Below are 19,593 nucleotides of genomic sequence, written 5' to 3' on the forward strand. Positions count from 1 at the left end.
CTGCTCTGTCTGCGCATGCGCACGGCTTGGGCGGCGCGGATGTGTCCCGGACCAGGTCGCAGAACCAGCCTGTGGGGCTAGGACAGGAGAGTCGGGCGTTGCTTTCCAACACCCAGGAACTCCTCTCCAGAGCTGCATCAGCTGTAGGGACCCAGACTTCGCTTGTCCATCTCTTCAGGAGAGAGAGATGCGCCCCCCAGCCCTTCTGCTGGCCACTTGGGCAGGGAAGGCTCACTGACTCCCTATATGAGAGGACGCAGCCAGGGGCACCGAGGAGCACACAGCCAGCACACGGAGTGGCTTCTGGCTCCCGACTCAAAGCCTCGCTCCAAACCCGGCCCTCCCTGCCCCAGGCCTGGGGCCCACAGCTCGCCCGCCGGCGCCTGGCTCCTGCCCCTGCCCTTGGGGTCTTCCTCTGCTTCCTCCCTGCCACGTCGCCTACGCCCTCGCTCGCTTCTCCAGTCTCCAGCCTCCCTGTCGCTCATCCACTACCATGAACTTCTACCGTTTGGCTTCATTTTTAAGAATTTAGTCTGTCGCTGAGTACTTTGAAAACAACCTCTTTATAACCGAAATATCCAGGCTTTGCCTAATAAAAGAAGACACTAGAAGATTGGAGAGGAAAAGGAAAGAAGAAAAACACCCATAAGCCTTGATGACAGTTCACAGAAGGTGGCCCGTGGTCTCCGGGTACAAACCAGCAGGTGTTCATTTACTAGTTACTACTCGCACTGATTCCTATGCAGCAGGTGTAGTTCTGAGTTGATACATATTACTGACGTAATCCTCAAAGCATATACTCTTGGGGAAGTAGTAATTTCCCCCACTTCACAGAGGGAGCAGCTGAGGCAGAGAGGCTCACAACTTGCCCAGGGTCACACGCTGGTAGGTAGTGGAGCGGAGGTGCCTGGTGTGGGGGTCTGCACACCCAGCCTCCGCCTGTCCAGGACACAGGACACCGCAGCCTGCTGGATGCCCAAGCGGGGAGTCAGTCTGAAAGGGGCCTGACAAAGCAAGCAGGGAGAATTAAGCCCATTAGCAGAGGGTGCTCTGGACTAGGCAGGTGGGGCTGGTATCCAGCCCCACTTAGCTCTGGCCTCTTTCAGGACTATTCCCCACTCAGTCCCTCCTCCCCCTCAAGGTACTGCCCCCAGACCTACCCAGGGCTGCCCCTGCTGCCCCCTGACAGCTGCAGTCCAAGCCCTTACCCATCGCCCTCCACTGCATCTCATCCTTCTGCGTCCGCTCTCTGGAAGACAGCTGAGTTTAGTGGATTTCTCACAGGCTCTTGACCTGACAGACCGGAGTTCAAGTCTGGCTTTGCCACTTATCAGCTGTGTGACCCAGGATAGGTACTTAACCTCTCAGAGCCTTAGTTTCCCCATCTGCAAAATAGGATGGTAGTAACACCATCTCCCTCAGAGTAGGTGAGGGGATCAAAGGAGCTGAAGTGTGAGAGGTGCCCGGCACCTAGGGGGTGGCCCATGAGTGTTCGTTCCCTGGCTGGGTGAGCAGTGTCCATCTGGCTGGAGTTTAGATGAATGAGGGTCTTCTAAGCCTTCGCTACTCAAGGTGGGATCCACAGGCACCACATCCCTGGGAGCTGGTTAGAAATGCAGGCTCTCAGGCCCCAGCCCAGACCTACAGAGTCAGAACCTGCACTTCAGCATGGCATCCGAGGAAATCTGTGGGCTTATTAAAGTCACTCTACTTGCAGCTTGCTGGGGGCTTTATCACCTGGTGGTTCCAAGTGTGAAAACTGGTGACAAGCAGGAGGGGAGAGCAGGGAGGTGCAGGCCCCTGATGGAGAGAGATACTTTAAGGGACAGGCTCAGCCCTTCTGAACCCCGTAATGAAACAGCCCAAACTCTCAGGCCCAGAAGCCAAGGTGGATGTGGGAACAGAGGGCTGCAGGCCAGCTCTGGACTTATGCTTTCTTGGTCCTGGGGCTCTGGCCCCGGGCAGGAGGGGAAAAAGTCTCCGTCTGAAGGGAATGGCCTGAAAACTGATTCACTTCCTAGTGGGAAAGCAACCCAGACAGGCCATGTGAGACAAACCCATGTACACACATAGCATCTCCTTCACACACACCATTGCACACACATGCACACTTGCCATCACACTGCCCTAGGACTTGCCCACCCAGGATCGGCTCCAGCAGAGAGCAGACAACCCTGAGGCCAGGCTGGGTCTGTGTGCTATGCCATGTGGTTCACAGAGGCGTGGGGGTGCTGGGGCCCCTGCAGTGGGCCTAGGAGACCCCTCTTCCCCCCACACTACTCAGCCCTTCCACTTCCCCTGCCTAAGCCCCAAATCCAGCTGAGCAATGAAAAACCCAGGTCCTGCTCACCTGAGCTTAACAGGGACCCACATTCTAATCGGTCACCTGCAACATGCCTGCTGACAGCCCCCCGCCCCAGTGCATGAAACCCACCACTCCACGTTGCTAGGGGGTAAATAGCTGGGTGGAGCGCTGACTTAAGGGCTTCCCTGAGAAACATCAACACACAGCAGGCAGCGGCTACGCCCATCTCCCACGCACACACTCAAACGGAGCAACAGCAAAGCCCACCCTCTCACAAAACACACAGCTTTAGGAGCAGTAGGGACCCGCATGCCCCGACCACAGGTGGGTAACATTCTCACCTACATATCCTCATCTTCCGCTCAGAAACACACACCCATGGACCTCTTTCACCACTGTGGACTGGACTGTCAGGGGCCCCTAGGCTCATGCAGCCTCCAAAGAAACCCTAAAATGTGGGGCCTCAAGTAGGCCTAGGATGCCCAAGAAAAGACCATTGACTAGGCGGTCAGTGGGGGCTGCTGCAGGGAGTGTGATGTCACGGGTTCTGGAAAGGCCCTTGGCCCCAAAATATCTCCCCTCCGGGTCTGGAAATCCCTCCCAAACTTCTGAGAGTCACTGCCGGGAGAGGCTCCCACCTCTTGTCTACTCTCAGCCCTGGGAGAGGCGGCTGATAGCTGGCCTGAGAGTGGCTGGAGGGCGGGCAGTGGCGAAAGCCGCTGACCATCCCTTCCCCTGCCTGCAAGCTCTCACCAGGAGGGGGCGCTCTGCCCTCCTGAAGCCCAGAAGGCGGGTTCCAGAGAAGCCAGCACCTCTTGGCCAGGGAGGGGGCGTCCGGCAAGGGGAGGAGCTTTAAGCAACATCCCCCCACCCCCTAAATGCCAGGGACATCAAGCCCCACCCCAACGGTCGCCTTGAGGAAGGCAGAGAGCTGGCGACCAGGAGTGGGTGGGAGCCCTGAGTGAAGAGAGCTGGGGGACAGGAGGGGGAATTAACCAGGTTCCAAAATAGCACTGCTGGTTCTGCCTCGCTTCACCCTGCGCAATGTCTGGCAGCTTCTGCTTTCGGTCTGACTCATGCCTGGTGGGGGTAGGCCAGGGCGGCCGGCGCAGGCAGGGACTGCCGGACAACCGCAGGCTCTCTCCCCCAGCTACCGGCACTCACCCGGCTGGGTCCCCTGTGGCCCAGCCTTGCCGTGGGCTGGGCTCCTGGAAATGGTCTGTAGGGACACAAACCGAGGGGCTCCTCGCCCAGCCCTCACTCAACCCAGGGCCCCAGACCCAGAACTCAGCTTCGCTCCTGCCCTGCCCAGGTTCGCTCCGGCTGGCACCTCTAGCCCACGTCCCTCTGGAAGCCAGAGAAGACCTGCCGGGAAAGCCAACCTCTCCCCACATGAGAGATGACCTGGTACAGCCATGTCCCGCCCCAGGCAATGGAGTGAGGGAGTTGCCTCCACCTGCCCCATCTCCACCCCACCCCACCAAAACACACACAGCTATGTGATCAACCCCACAATGGTCTTATTCTCAGGAGGCACACAGCAGCTCACCCACCCTTTTTCCTGTCCTAAAACACCACAAGAAGCACTTTGTCCTTTGTCAGGCAGAGAAAGGAACTGAGCACCCTGGATTTTGTGCGTGTCAGGTTGGGGAGGGACATCTGTCACTTGGTTCTCCCCATTTGTGATCTCCTACCATCATAGCTCCGTGTCCTCCTGACTCCCCAGCTTCCCCCACAGGGGTGAGACTCGGGCAGCTGACCTGAGGCTGCCTATATCTCCTCCCTGGATCAGAGTTGCTTAAGCTCCAACCTGAAACAAACCGAAAGCCTCATCATAAGCCACCCCCTTCCATCCCACTGCAGGTAATCCCCTGTGTCCTCCCAGCCTTCACCCTGACACTCCTGCCCCAAATAAGTACAGCCACCTTTCTATCCAAGTGGGGCAGGTACACGATAGATGTTCACTCTGCCAACAGCAGCCCTGCCCAAGGGGTGGGAAACAGATGCCATGGGTAAGTAGGGGGAGAATGTCAAAGGAAACGAGGTTGGCCAGCCCAGGCTGACAGTCTCCTGCCCCCGCCGCCCTGGCACACGCGCCCTGACCAAACCTGGTTTGGAAGTGAAAACATCAAGGGGAAAGTCTGTGGGTGGCGGCCGGAGAGATGAGTCAAAGGCACTGGGACTTGGCAGGCCTGCCTGTGGCCCAGTATGGAGTTTGGAGCGTGTGTAGTGTGTGTACTCGCCAGGCCCGGCACCTGCCCCATCCCTGTCTCCTGCCCTCCCCCGCCCCCACGCCCCCAGACCAGGAGGCCTTACCTACACACCACCTCCCTCTCTTAACTCTGCCCCTTCCCCAGGTCCCTAAGGCAAGAGAGCTAGTGTGAGTCTGTAGGGTGGGAGCAGGAGCCAAGGAGGAGGAGGCCCCTCTGCAGGAAGCAGGCACCAGGCAGGGCCTTCACCAGGGACAAAGAAGGGTGAAGAAGCTGACCCTCTCCTCTCCCAGCCCGAGATTGCATCCTGTTCCCCATAGAGACACGGAGGGAGGGTATTAGAAGGCTCAGTTCCCGACTGACTAAAAGGGAGCCACGTGGCCGCCATGGGCCTAGTGGCCCCAGGAGGGGAAGAGGCAGGGGCAGCAGAGAAAGGAAAAGGAAGTCAGAAAAACCGCTACAATCACAGCCTCAGCGTGGGAGAGCTGGGAGGGGACTCGAAGGTGGCTCGGCTCTGTGGCTGCCTAGAATGTTGGCCCCACCCTCCCGGAGAGGACGCAGAGCTCAAAGGAGTCTGCTCGCCTCAGATGGGCCGGAAAGGGCTGCCGTGTCTGGCACCTGCAGAGGACCTCCTCCACACTGGACCACTTCCTCTGCTGTGAACATCCAGAGGGGTCCTGACAGCTTCCTCTTCTTCTCCTGGCACTTGGCACGTAGTAGGTGCTCCTTAAGTATCTGTGGAACACAGTGAATCTGGTACCGGTGACTGGCCCCAGTGGGAAGGGTCTGCCCCAGGCAGCTGGCAGGTAGTAGCTTCATGGGCATGGAGAGAAGGGAGCTATGGGAAAAGGGCCTGACAAGAGGCACGCTCCAAGGGACTGGCTGGACCACCACGCCTGTGTTCGGTGAGTCCCTCCTACCCACCTGAGCACTTCCAACTGCCAGCACCTGCATGTGCCAGAGCCAAGGGAGGTAGCACCCCGGCCCCCCCAGCCAAAGACCGAGGGGAATATCCAATTCCCTCAGCCTGTCCCACGGCTGGGTAACTCCAAAGCATGTTCTACAGGGAACTGTATTCAATATCTTGTAGTAACTTATAATGAAAAAGAATATGAAAAGGAATGTATGCATGTATATGCATGACTGAAACATTATGCTGTACACCAGAAATTGACACCACATTGTAAACTGACTATACTTCAACTTAAAAAAAAGGAAGAAAGAAAGAAAAGAAACCTTGATAATGCACTTTCTACAAAGATCCCTAGTGAGACTGAGCCACAGCTGCCCACAGCAGTGACCTGCTCCCTGACACACGTCTTACAGGCTTCCTTCCTTTCCATGTCTCACTCACCTACTCCACTACTAATGCTTCCTGGGCTCACCTCCCAAGTCAACCACCTGCACTCACATCCTTTTCTCAGCCAATAGGGCCTGAGGAGGCAGTTTTGACCTGGAATTGTGCAGCTAATGCCAAAGCTTAACAAAAGGCCAGCAAAAGGGCCAGAGTAAGATGAGGGCTAGTCATCCTATGGAGAAGCCGAGAGGCAGGCGCACAAGAGCCCAGTGGCTGCGGGAGACTGGTGGGGCTGGAAGCAGTGGCCAAGCATGTACCTAGAACTATCCTACCTGTGGGAGATAGGGCTGCCCCCAGAAGCAGAGCTGGCTAAATGAAGAGAAGAAACAAGGACGTGCCTGGGTTGCAAGTTACATGATGAAGAAGCCTCCGTTGCAGGGGTGGAGACGGCAACATTAGGTTACCAGTAGCAAATACGAATTCGACTGGAAGCCCAGCATTCTCTCCACCCCCAGGCTGCTTCTAGGACAGAACTATGGAACTCCAGCATTCTAGAATCTTGGCATGCCTGTCCGTTCATGCAGTAGCATGGCTGTTATGTTTCATACTCAAAATGAGCGCTAGGGACACCCAGGGAGGCCATCTGATCCAGCACAAAGAGCATGTGTTTTGATGTAAGTAGAGTTGAAACCCAGATCTGTCACTTACTGGCTGAGTGACCTTCAGCAACTTACTTAACTTCACAGGATCCCAGTATCCTCATGTGCAAAATGAGGATAATGTCCATCTTGGAGAGTTTCTGTAAGGATTAAATATAAAGCATCTAATTTGGTGCTCAATAAACATTTGGTAGATACATGGATGGATGCATGCATGGATATAATGGATAAATGAATGGATATAATGCATGAAGTGATGGACGGATGGATGGATATATAATGGGTACATGGATGGATATGATGGATGCATGGATATATTAGATGGATAGATGGATGGATGTTTGAAAGGAGACAGAAGAGACACTAGTTTTCTACAGTCTGGTTCCTATCTGGTTCAATATCCTTTTAGGCTAAATTTAATAACAAGAAAATGAAGGCCCATCACTCTCTAATTTATCTGTTAGGAAAATCTGTTTCTCCATTCATCAGGTTGACAAATGCAAAGTAAGATTCTCCTAATGAGCCTTAGCCACATGATTGGGGGATGGTTGTTCCCTGAAGGGGTTAGCAGGCTATGTCAGAACCGAGGGTATCCCCTGGGCTCAGTCACCACCACACTGGTTCCCACCATGGTGTCACACCATGCGAGTATCCCTCTCCCCTCAAGTCCAAGTCCAGCCAACCCCAGTCCGAGGGAAGGTGGGTCAGGGGCCAGGGAGAGGAAGGGGAAGCCAGACAGAAGCAGGTGGGGGAAGCAGGCCAGGACAGCTGAGCAGAACAGAGTGTGGCTCAATGGGATGGGGGTGAGTAGGGATTAGAGAGAAGAAAGAAGAGCAGAAAGAAGAGTTTATTGTCTTTGGAGAAGTGGAGAAAGAAAACAGCCCTGAGAGAACAAGAGAGCAGAAACAAAACGGATTGAGCAACAAAGAAAGGTCATTCCCCAATGGCTCCCCACTGTCCACCAGATAAAGTCCAGACTCCCTAGTGGGTCCTTCACAGCATCCAGGATCTCCCTACTTTAACCAAGTCAGCTAAGGGGACCTCCTCACTCTCTCCCCAACACAATCCAGGCCTCCAGATGCTCCCCCTACCCTATCCCCCTCCCACAGACTGTCTAATGCCCACTCATCTCTGGAAGTCCTGCTTCCAGGGCCACCTCTTCCAGGCAGCCCACTCTGACCTCACCCTCCTCTGATCACCATTTGAAAATAATTACTTTATCTGTTCCAAGCCAGGCTCTGTGCCTGATCCCAAAATACAGAGGTGAATAAGACAGTTCCGCCCTCACTGATACTCACAATCTAGTTTGGGAAAAACAGGACTACCTGGTATTATATATTGTACTTCTACTAGAATGATGATGGCCACTACAAGCACTACCAATACACCTATACTGAGCACTTACCATTTGTCAGGAGCTGTTTCTAAGGGCTTTATTATGTCTTAATTCATTTGCCCTTCTCAACAATACTGGGAAATAGGAGATGTTAGTGTACCCATTTTACAAATGAGAAACTGAGGCACAGAGAAGTTACTCTGTCTAGTTTTCTCAGCTGTAGCAGAAGCTCCCTGAAGCCTGTTCCCAGGTTTTCTCTTTCTCGGCACCTCCCAGGTAGAGGGCACTCAAACACAGCCCTTCTGGATTGATGTGCCCTGCTGCAGGCTTGGATGGAGAGCTGTTGGCTGTCTGGGGGGAATGGCATAAACCGAGAAAGCTGAGCCGGAGCAGACAAGCTCCAGGACAAGGTGAGAAGGGAGCCAGCCTCGGTGTCCCCTTCCAGCCTCTCTCTTCCCTCTCGTCCCCACCTGTCCCCAAGGCCCAGTGCTGGCATTTCGCAATATCGTGGCCCCTGCAGGCTGCCCTGTCCATTTGCTGAGAAGGCTGAGGTGGCATCGAAGGGGAGCCAGGCCTTGTGTCCAGGATGGACAGGGGACAAGGAGGTTGGGCTGAGGAGGAGGGAGGAGCTTCAGCTCTGCCCAGCCCCTTGGGGTCGAGGCTCATGAGGGGTAAGTTGAGCCCCATAGGAGCTGATTCTGGACACCCCCACCCTGGCCTGAGGGGCCTGGGCGCTCGGCAGAGACGGGATGCCCTCACCATCTAGAGCCAGGCTGCCCCCTTGGCTGGGTCCCTGGCCTCAGAGGCCTCTTCAGGCTGGGAAACCTGAGGAGATGGGGCAACTCAGGACGGACTCTCAGAATAGAAGCAACAGGAGGCCTTGGTCTAGGTTGGGGAAGGGGAGCTTCCTGTGGGCCTACTAGACACAGGGAAAGGGGTAAGGGTCCAGGTCCCAGCCCTGGCCACACCTCACCTCTGTATTCTTCTGCTCTCCTAAAAGCACAGGGCATATACAGTGCTTGTGGGGCAGGGAAACTGAGGCACAGAGCCGCCTTCCAACTCTGGAGACTTGCTCTGCCTGCCCAGCCACCAGTAGCATCCCTGAAAATTAACTACCATACTTCTCACAAGCACACAGGGACTCCAGACACTACTGTTCCGGGGTCCCCTTCCACCCTAGGGACATGTACTTTCCAGAGAGGAACCTGCCTCACTCCCCAAAGTTGGGCTGGGGAGAGAAGGAGCCCTGCCTTTCCCTGAGCCCTGACCTGGAGGTTGGGTGCGCGGTGCAGTAAATGGTGCAGAGCAGACTCTGGACCAAGGCTGCCTGAGCTCAAACCCCAGTGCTGCCACTCACTGGCTGTGTGCCCTTGGGTGAGTTACTGAAGCTTCTTGATGCCTCAGTTTCCTCATGTGAATGGGGCACAGGTGATGAGAGAAACAAATGTCTGTGTTTGGCTCTTCAGGTATGTACATGGTCCCCAGCCCTGCACTCAGGACACACTCACAGCCCAATCACCAGCCCTCCCACCTCCTGCTCACCAGGGGCCAGTGGCTCGGGCCCTGGCAGGGTGTGCTGAGGGGCTGACGGAGCCACTGCTATTGATGGAGCTGGTGCCAGGCCCATGGCGGGCACAGGGCCCGGGCGTACAATGGGGCTGTGTGTGCACCCAGCGCTACCCCGGCACAGAGCTGGGCAGGCCGGCATCTGGGGTCAGGCCAGGAATTCATTTCCCGGGAGAGGGCCTCCCCACCCCCCCAGGCTGCCCAGCCCCATGGGGCGGGGGGAGGTGGCCCAGGCACCACCCACGACCCCACCGAGCCGGGGCAATGGAATAGGGACATGCCTGGTGGAGGGCAGTGGGGAAGAGGGACTCCTGATTCTAGCGGCCATGCTAGGCTGTTCACTTGTTAGGCATCTGGGACCCATTATGTCATCAGGGGCTACAGCCTTTCCTCTGGGCAAAGGAGAAGGTGAAATCCACAGGGGCCAGGAGAAAAACAGGAGAGAGGCCTGCTGCGACCCCTCCCCATACACAGGGCCTCCTTCCTCCCTCCTTGGCTTGCTGGGGCCCTGCGCTGGTGCCCCAGGAGAGGAGCTGGCTCAGAACCCAGGGACATGAGTCACTGGTGGCTGCAGCCAGGATGGCCGGAGATGGCAGACGGTGGGCAGGTGGAGCCTCACCTTGGCCCTCCTGGCAGGTCTTCTCGGTGCTGACCACGGCATCCCAGGCTAGGCCTAGAGGCCACTTCCTCTGGCACAGGGGAGTACCTGAGCCAGGTTTGGAGGCACACTGACTCGTACAGCTGCAGGCATGCCCCCCCCCCCGCTACAAATGCCACCCAGAGGAGTGTCAGACTGCCAAGTTGAGGCAGCCACTTATCCCGAGTGAGATACAGAGTCTGAGGCAAGGAAGGATGGGGACACGGGCCTCTGGGGAGTTGGGGAAAGAGAGGCAGCCAGGCCACCCTCTGCCTCAGGTTGTGGCCAATATGGGGAGTTGGGGAGGGGTCCCTTTGCATGAGTCACTTCCCATTTTCCTCGGAGCCCAGGACGCTCCCAGCAACAGGAGATAACTGCCCTTGCTCCCTGGCTGGCGCAAGTCACGGACTGTCTCACACCCTGTCATAACGACACAAAGATGTGTCCGTGCGGGCTGCCACCCACACTCACAGAGGGTCACACACAGAAGTTATGGTGGCAGCTCCCCACCCAGGGGACACAGTCGGATGCCCGCCTTCCTCTTACACCCACAGGCCCCCATCTTCCCACTCGAGCCTTGTCCTGGGCCCAACACATCCTGGAGTCCCCCAGCGGAGCACCGCAGCACTCCGATCTTCACCTGGGAACCTGTGGGCCCCTGCGTGCGCGCGCGTGCGTGCGTGCGGTGTGTGTGTGTGTGTGTGTGTGTGAGACCTGCCCTGAGAACAGAGGCTTTGAGACTGGAAGCCCATCATCCTCATTTTACCGATGAACAAACTGAGGCTCAGGCTGGGGAAGTGTCTTTGTTAAATGTATGAGCAAGGCTAAGCCTGGCCCGCAGGGCTGGGGTAGCTCAAGACTGGTCAAACAAAGCAGAGGACAGGAAGGTGGAGGGAGGAGTGAGAAAAAAGAGTCGGGGTGAGAGTGTGCAGGGGAGGGGAAGACCTGCCAGCCTATCAGAGGCACCGCTGTCCCAGGATGCTGTGCTGGTGCCACTTCATTTCAAATCCGAACGTGCCTGTGCTGGGGCAGGGGCCTCTCTGCCCAATCTCAGCCCTCGCTCCTTCCTGTGAGATTTTGCCAGCTGGACTGAGTATTGTCTTCGGGGCACCCACGTCCCACAGTCAGTAAGCATGCAAACCTCTCCCCTGAGCAGCAGCCTGGCAGCTCCCTCTCTGCCCCAGCGCCCTGTGGGGAGTGCCAGCACCCTCTGAGCATCGATGCCCAGGTGCCCATGGCACAGGTCACCTCCCAGAGTCAATGCTGAGTCAGAGGGCACAGATGTCAGACAACAAGGGGCCTGAGGAGTCAGCCATCCGGGAATTCCCTGGCTGCTTTCAACAGTAGAGCCCCGTTTTCAGACAAAAGTTACATGGAACCTTGAAATGTAAAACCTGAGAATAAAGCAGCTTTGTGGGGAGAGGAGAGGGCCAGACCCCCTGACCTCCAACTGGGGGCCTCCCTGATGCTCCCAGACCTTCCCCAAAACACCCCTGGGGTTCTGAGAAAGAATCTGAAAGCCACAATTTTCTCTGGCCTTTCCGTATTACGTGTTCCAGAAGCCCAGGGGAGGCAAGCACCACACGTGGATCACATAACTCAGGGAGGGTGAGGACCCCCAGCCCAGAGCACCAAACCTCCAAGCTCTTGTCCACGACTCCCAAGGCACAGCATCCCCCACATGGAAAAGGGACACAGCAAGATAAGAAAAGCAAGTCTCGAGGATTTAGGTCTAGCCATGTGCCCAGCACTGGGCAAAACGTTCCATGAACATCAAAGGCTTTATTTCCCACTATAACTCTGTGGCCTACATAGTCTCATGTTTGTCATGTAGGTAAAGAAACGCACGTTCAGAAAAGTTACGTGACTCACCCAACTGGTGAAGGGCAAAACCCCACCTTCCAACCCACCTGTGTGCCCCTGACCCCTCGGTGAAGCCCCAAGAAATCGCCACCATCACAATGCCTGGGTGCAAACACTCCCTCCGAGCCCCATGCCAAGTTTCACCCCACTCGGAGAACAGCCAAGTTGCCTCCTCCCCAGCTCACCGCAAGAGGACAGCGCACAGAGCGTCTCACTAGCAATGATAACAATAGCAATCGAGGCAACGCGACCGGCTCCCTACTCTGTGGCACTTACTAGTCAGGCATTTCGTGTGTTAGTGTTTTACTTAATCCTCGTGACACTCTACTCCCATCCGCATCTCACAGGTGAGGAAACTGAGGCACAGAGAGGTTGATGACTCACCCAAGGTCACACAGCTAGGAAGCAGCAAAGCCAGGACACGCACCCAGGCAGTCTAGTCCCGGAGCCTGCGCACCTCACCACTGAGTACCTGCCTTCTCTATAATGACTGCTGGCTCCTCCTGCGGTGGTGGCCGTAACAAGGGGCCTAGCCTGGGGCTTGCTGCCTCCTCCGAGGCCCTCTTCAGCACTCAGAGGCCAACTGGAACCCCTGAGGGATGGACGTGGGAAAGTCCACCTGATGAGCACAGTCAGCTCCTGTCTCCGGCTGGATGGTAACATCCACCCCACCTCCCCACCTCCCCACCCAACAGGAGCTGGAAGGATGAGGTTGTGGGCCGGCCAACATCACACAAGCATGAACAGGACGCCTACTGCGTGCCCAGCTTCAAGTTGCGGCAGGTGCAGGAGGCAGGAGACTCTGTCCTTGTTCTCCTGCCAGAGGCTCCAGGCCCCAGCAGTGCCCAAAAGGGTCGCCCCTGCCACCCCCACCCCCTTCGGTACTGGCTGCACCAGATGTTGGCAACACTTAGAAACAAGGCTGAAAATAGTCTCTATAATGAGTCAGTGCTAAGAATAACTCGGGCAAACAGCCCTCCAGGAGAGGACACTCTGCCAGGGAGGCACCATCACCTCCCAAGCCAGCCTGGCCCACCCCTCAGCCTTTCTCTCAGAGCCCCCCACAGCCAGCAGAGGGCCTGGGATATTTCCATCCCAACTGCGGTGTGAACAGAGATGCGGGCACGCCCACAAGCTCTCTTCTGCTACACGAAGGGGGGTCGTATCAAAGGAGTGGGCAGAATCTGGAGAAGACCGCCATGCCCAAGGCAGAGCTGTACTGAGGCCCTGAGACAATCGAATTTCTTTCCCATCTCTAATACCAGTTCCCCGCAGGACACTAGGAAACCGTTCCCCAGGCTCCCTTCCCGCGTCTCACCTGTGAAATGGGTCCGTAGCGTCAGCCAGACTGGCCCACTTCCTACGTGACCAGGGGAACATAGACCAGAGAGAGCCAGAAATATACTAAAGGGCAGACATCAGACGTGGGGGGTGAACTGGGGGGATCCCATGGCCAGGGACCCCCCTCATTACTTCATCATCCCAGAAATGACTGGAGTTGCTAGACTCACACACACACAATCTGCACACAAATTGAAGATGAATAGAGCACCTTCTCATAGGGTGTCAGAGTTGAACCTCTCAGTAACTGCAGATGGTAGACGAGGTGATGAGTTTCACTCTACAGTTGAGGAGACTGAGGCTCAGAAAACCTAATCCACTTGCTCACGGCCCCACAGCCAGGAGAAGCCTTATTGTCGCTCACCAGCCCGGGAAGATCTCCCAGGATCCCATAACCTCAGCACAGCCCCATCTTCCAGCAACATCCAGAGGGAACAGGACACCCTCTGATGCTGCTGGGAGCCAGAGGGAGGGGCCAGAAAAAGCCAAGGAGCCTTCAGGGAGGGAGTAACACCACACACACTTCTCTGAGGAGAACAGAGCAAGTAGGGGCAGAGGCAGGTGTCCTGGACAGAGCACTGGGCATGGAGTCAGGGGCCCTGGGGTCTGGTCGCAGCTCTGGTAGAGATAACTGCATGATCCAGGAAAATCATCTCTGTGGCTTCGCTCCAGGTCTCAGTTTCTCCATCTGGAAAATGGAGCTTTGAGCACTAGGCCTTTGAGATAACTTGGAGTATATCAGGACCACGTATTGGAGGCGCACAATGAATATTATTGAATCAAAGGCTCTGAGAAATCCCGCAGCAAAGAAACCCATTTTACTGTTTTTTTTTTTACTCAATACTCTCTCACATCTGCTTGATCACCAAATCCCTCCACAGAACACAGCTTGGGAAACCCCAGAGTAGATCTGGGGTCAGCACTTCAAATGCCTGCATGGGCCAGCAGGAAACAGGAAAGCTTGAAGGAGGCTCAAACAAAACACATCAGGACCTGCAGTTACCACCAAGCCCTGAAAAATTCCTGGCAGCTCGGGGGTTCAAGGAGTCTGGCGTTTCTGTTCTATGAAGTCTTCCCCCAGGACCCACCCAGGGTTTTGATCCCATCTGACCCTCAGCTCCTGTTGAGAAGGGCAGGGAAGAGGTCAGTAGCCTCTGTCACACAGCTGAGGAGACTGGGACCCAGGGAGACCAGAGAACGGGCCCAGGGTCACATGGGGGGTTACTGGTGCAGGCAGGAGAAATGACTGAGCAGCTCCCACAAGTGCAGCGAAGCACTTGACCTCCATGATCATGGGTAATTCCCACAACCACCCTTTGAGGAGGACGCTGTGGTTGTGCCCATTTCACAGAGCCAGAAACAAATGCTCAAAGAGGTTCAGGCTCTTGTCCAAGGTCACCCAGCTGGCAAGTGCTACTGCCTGGATTTCAACCATGGCAGCCTGAATCCAGAACTCATCACCTCAAGCCCAGCTCTGCCACTCACTAGCTAGGGAGAGAGATTTCACCCTTCTGAGCCTCGGTTTCCTCATCTATAAAACCGGATGATAAAAAGACCTGTGTGTTAGGTTATTGTGAAGAATAAACTCGTAAACATGCAAAAGTGCTTAGCACAGTGCCTGGTACACAGTAGGTGCTCAATATATGTGACCTGTCATTAAATACCACATCCATGCCTGAGCTTTCGGGATTTGGGCTCAGCAGGCTCAAAGACACCCATGGTTTCCTGGAAATTGGCCTCTGCCAATCAGTCCCAGGGTGCAGCCCCCTCCACCTAGCATCACAGGCCTCTAAGGGCAGGCTCCTTGGGTACCCCATGGAGGTGGGGGCTCTGGAGGCTGGGCTTCCCAAATCTAGGCCAAATTTGGGTGTCATCCTCTGAGGCCCCTAAAAGGCCACCTTCCCCTCAGAGCCGGGGATATCCCCAGCTCACCATGGGTCACAGGCCTCTCCCCACCCTTGTCCCATGGCCCCAGGTCATGGGGTGGGGAGGTGGGGGGGCTCTCCACCCAGGCAGCTGATAGCCTCATGACCTTCTCCAGCCCTCCCAGCCTTAGAGAGAACAGTAGCAACCCACCCAGAGCTCGGCACACTTCCTACTGCCAGCTCATCCCCATTACGTCACAAGATGGCATCACCATCACCCAGAGAGCCAGGTGCTCAGGAATACACATGCCCACTTTACAGATGAAGAAACAGAGGCCTCGACTTACCCCGGGCAGGGATCTAAGTCATAGAAAGGTTTCTGGACCAGGGCTCAGGGCTGAGCCAGGTCCCAGGCCAGGCCCACTGGAGCCAGCTGGGACAGCAAAAAGAAGACTCAGGAGGCTCCTAGGGGCCCAGGGGAAGAGAGAAAGTATCTGAGCCCTGGGTCTCACCCAGTCAGGGCAGGTCCTGCAAGTCTTGGGGTGAGGGGAGCATTGGTTAACTTGAGTCCTCTTCTACCCCACTCCACCCCACCCCAGCCAGGGAACAGGTGCCTAGCCCTCACCTAGTGCCCTGAGATGACCCTCACCTTTACCTCTGGCCAGGCCTGGCCCTGCAGCCTTCCGCTGACAGGAAGCCCCCACCTCCTAAGGTGGCTATCTCCAGACCCCAAGTCAACCATTCACCCCAGGCTTTGCCTCCTCTCACTGTCTCCACCAACACGTGTTATCACCCAGAAAGCCCTCCCTGACCTCCCCCTGCCTCTGCCTCTGCTGACCCCCACAGGACCTGCTCACTCAGCCACTTTGCTATGAACGGGGCCCCACCACCCAGTCCAGCTCCCACACGTGGTGCTGGGTCTTACACTGAGTAGGTGTAATCACTACACATCACTGCACAGGAGGGAGAGGATCCCTAAGGTGGTGGCCCCAAATATTTTGACCATGACTCGCAGAGAAGTATATTTTATTTGACCTAGTGTAACACACATGGAGTGTGGGTACACAGATACATGAACATGAAACCAAAAAAACAAAATCTCACAAAGCAACACTTACCAAAACTGGCAACACACTGGATGTTTTCTATCATTCTTTTTCATTGAATTTATGACTTCCTTTTCATTTCATTTTCATTGAGAGCCACTAAACTGATTTCATGGCCAGACTGGGGTCCAATCAGTGGCCCTGATCCACAGTTCCAATAACGGCGCTCCCAGGATATCTGCATAGCCCAGCTCCCTGCCTGGCACATGACCCTGTCTGTAGCAGGTGCCTGATAGAGGCATCCATGTGGCAGACACTTACTCTGGCCAGGCCTGTGCTAAGCATTTTGTTATGAGATCTCATTTCATCCTCACCATCATCTTAGGAGGTAGGGACTGTGAGGAATTTTATATGTGAGGAAACTGAGGCCAAGGTCACACAGTAAATGGCCCAGACAGAATTCAAAGCCAGGACTGCCTCAGTCTGGAGCCACATTCAGAACCACTGCAGCACCCTGCCCCCTCGGGGAGTGGTCTTCGGCTCCTCTAGGAAGTCTACGCACCGGCAGGAAGCTCGGCCCAAGGAAGCCTACGCCAATTCCAGCAACCAAAAAGCCATTCCCCACGCTAATGACATTCTTTGTTTTTGTTGACTATGTGACTGGAGATGGCACAGAGAGAAGACAGGGCTCCTGGGCCAGGGCCCATGGGCAACAAGGTTGGCCCTCACACCCCTCGCAACAGACCCTGCTCCCTCCCCCTCACCCGCCTGCAGCAGAACCCAGAGAAGGGGCTGGGATGGGGGCTGCGGGTCCACCTCAGGGCTAAGGCAGACTGTACTGCTGTCCCCTTCACTGATGTCACTGCCCGGTTAAGTCACTTGACCCCTCTGTGCCTCCAGGTCCCCATCTGTGAAATGGGGGTGATGACAGCACCCACCTCAGACGGCGACCATGAGGGTTCAGGGGGCTAGGACAGGTCAAGCACTGGGCCCAGCGTCTGACATGGAGTAAGTCCTGGACATGTGAGCTCTTATCAATATCCCCGGTCCCCACTCAAATCCCCATCATCAGAAATAATCACCGTGAACCTGGGTGGTTTTGTGGCATTTGCACACAAACATGCTCACGCACAGGTAAGGTGCTAACCTGTGCAGAGCACCCTTCACTGGGTGCCAGGTGCTGCTCTGAGCACTCCACACAAATTCAGTCTTTTAATCCTCAGAATGAACCCTCACGGAGTGCACTGTAACTGTCATCTCCGTTTTACAGAAGAAGAAACTGAGGCAGCAGGATCACACAGCTGCAAAAGCGGCGGGGTCAGATTCGCATCCAGGATCTGCTCCCCACCCCTGACATCAACATGTATTAACCGTGGTCTGGCCGGTGCCGGGCTGAGCACATCGCACACATTACCTCCTCACCAGAGCCTCATACAAGCCTAGGGGAGAGGAGGCAGGGAGCACTTAGTTAACTGCCCAGGGCTGCACTGCTCCTCAGAGGCCGGCTCCTCCAACTCTGACTTTACACACTGTCCACCAGCCCGTGCTTCTCCCAAGACTGGGCAGGAGTCCCTCCCCTGCACTACCTGCTTCCCCAGCCCTGACCCTGCTCAAAAGATACCCCCATGCCAGTACAGCCTGCAGGACCGCATCCCCACTCACACACTCACACACACACACACACATACCTGGGCGAAGGCAGCCCCCTGGAAGGGGGCCCCCAGGAATGCTCAGCTCCTCCGGGGGCCAGGGCCCAGGGCTGTGCCCCTGCCCCAGAGCCGGCCCCAGTTTCCTCATTTTCCCCAGTGCTGTTTCTCACCCAGCCCCCTGCACCTTGGCCTGAGAGGAAGTTACACAATCCCCTGGGAGCTGCAAATGTGGCTGAGGATTACTCACAGCGGAGAGAGGACCACACGCCCGGGAGGCCTCTCACAGCCACAGCTCTCCCCAACGTGGATGGTCTCCCAGCTCCCGTCTCATGGACCCAGGGCGCCAGGCCACCTACTGTGCCCTCCCTGCTCCCAGACTGAGCCTCTGACAGCCCCATCCACCCACCCACCCGTACAGCTCGGCCTCACAGGGCCCCCAGCCATGCTGCCCCTGCACCAAGATAGACAGGCACAGCGGGGCAAGAATTTGCAGAAATCCCACCAGGTCCCATGCGGGCCAAACCCTAGCCCACACATCCTCCCTGCCTGCGCCCCCGCCCACCCCGAGACACGTGTGCCCTCTTAGCCAGAAGCTCCACACTTCATCACCTTCCTGACTGACCGCACACCTGTGACCTCAGCCTTCCGCCCTCCCAGGGCCTGCAGACACCCGATCCATAGTGTCACTACAGCCCACCTTGAAATGGACCCTGAGACCAAGCATTGTCCCGAGAAGCTTTGGGGAGATTGGAGCCACCACACACTTTCCACTTGTGGGAAAAGGCTCTTGCTACACATGAGATTTCAGAGGTTCTTCAGGCCCTGAAGCACTTCTCTAACAGCCTGCCTAAGAGACACGGCATTTCTCTAGTGTTTCCTTCTTGTGGCTAAGGGAGTCCCATCTTTGGTAGGTAGATTCCGCTTGTCAAGAAAGGCTGGCAGTCACTGAGCTGTTATTAGTCATCTACACCCCGGGGTGGATGAGTTTACCAGGCCCTTTCATGAGAGTGTGTCTCAGGAAGGGACAGGGTAGCAGAGGGAAGACCAGCCAGGGCTCCCGGAGGAGGAGGAGACGCACAGGATGAGGTGAGCCCCAGGGCAAAGAGCTCAGAGAGGCCTGGAGAGCTCTCAGCCGGACTCTGGTCCAGTCCTGGGCCCTCCATGGAATAGCAAACTCTGGAAGGACACAAACAGTGAGTAGGAGCCTGGCCTGGGTGTGCAAAGCCCCTAAGGATGAGCTCTGGCTCCCACCCTTCACGGCCCAGACTTGCAATGGGCCTCAGATAAGGAGTCGGATAAGCACCGCTTATCACTGCACACAACCTTGGACTCCCACCCGCCTGAGGACAAAGTCAGGCATGGTTTGCCCTGGGCCCCAGGGCTCCCCAGAGAGCCCCTCATTTCTGCAGCCCTCATCAAAAGGCTGGGGCCCTCAGAGTGGCTCTCCCACAGCCTTCTGAGGCCTGGGGTAGCAGGAATCAGGGCCCAAGCTCATGGCCAGTCACCTGATGCCTCCAGCTCAGTGGATGGACAGGGAGCACAGGTGAGGGACAGGCTGGTGCCAGAAGCCCTGCTTCCCCTGGAAACCCCAGCCACGGGCCCCTTTGCAGGGATGCTCCCAAAGATGCCATCCTCTCCCCAGTCCCGACAGCAACCCACAAAGGGCAGCGGGCAGCAACCTTGGCTACTCTCATTTTCAGATGAGAAGGCTGAGGTTCAAAGCACTCAGTAACTTCCCTCAGGCTGTGCGGCGAGTTCACGGCAAATCTGGTTCCTGGCTCCTTTCCCAGGTGAGAGTTTCTCAACCTCAACAGGACTG

The 19,593-nt window shown here is 56.2% G+C and overlaps 1 protein-coding gene across 3 annotated transcripts in view; it reads right to left on the reverse strand.

The window, feature by feature from the left end:
* Positions 1 to 19,593, reverse strand: part of TFEB (transcription factor EB) — a 45,615-nt gene that overhangs the window by 16,274 nt on the left and 9,748 nt on the right. Inside the window, exon 1 of one of the 3 annotated variants that reach the window (XM_064476485.1) lies at positions 17,814 to 18,086. The exons of the other annotated variants lie outside the window; for them this stretch is intronic. The gene's annotated coding sequence lies outside the window, so the exon portion shown is untranslated. Of the gene's footprint in view, positions 1 to 17,813; positions 18,087 to 19,593 lie in introns of those variants that run through there. 3 annotated transcript variants of the gene reach the window in all.

Source organism: Camelus dromedarius, chromosome 19 (assembly GCF_036321535.1).
Source record: "Camelus dromedarius isolate mCamDro1 chromosome 19, mCamDro1.pat, whole genome shotgun sequence".
Taxonomy (NCBI): domain Eukaryota; kingdom Metazoa; phylum Chordata; class Mammalia; order Artiodactyla; family Camelidae; genus Camelus; species Camelus dromedarius.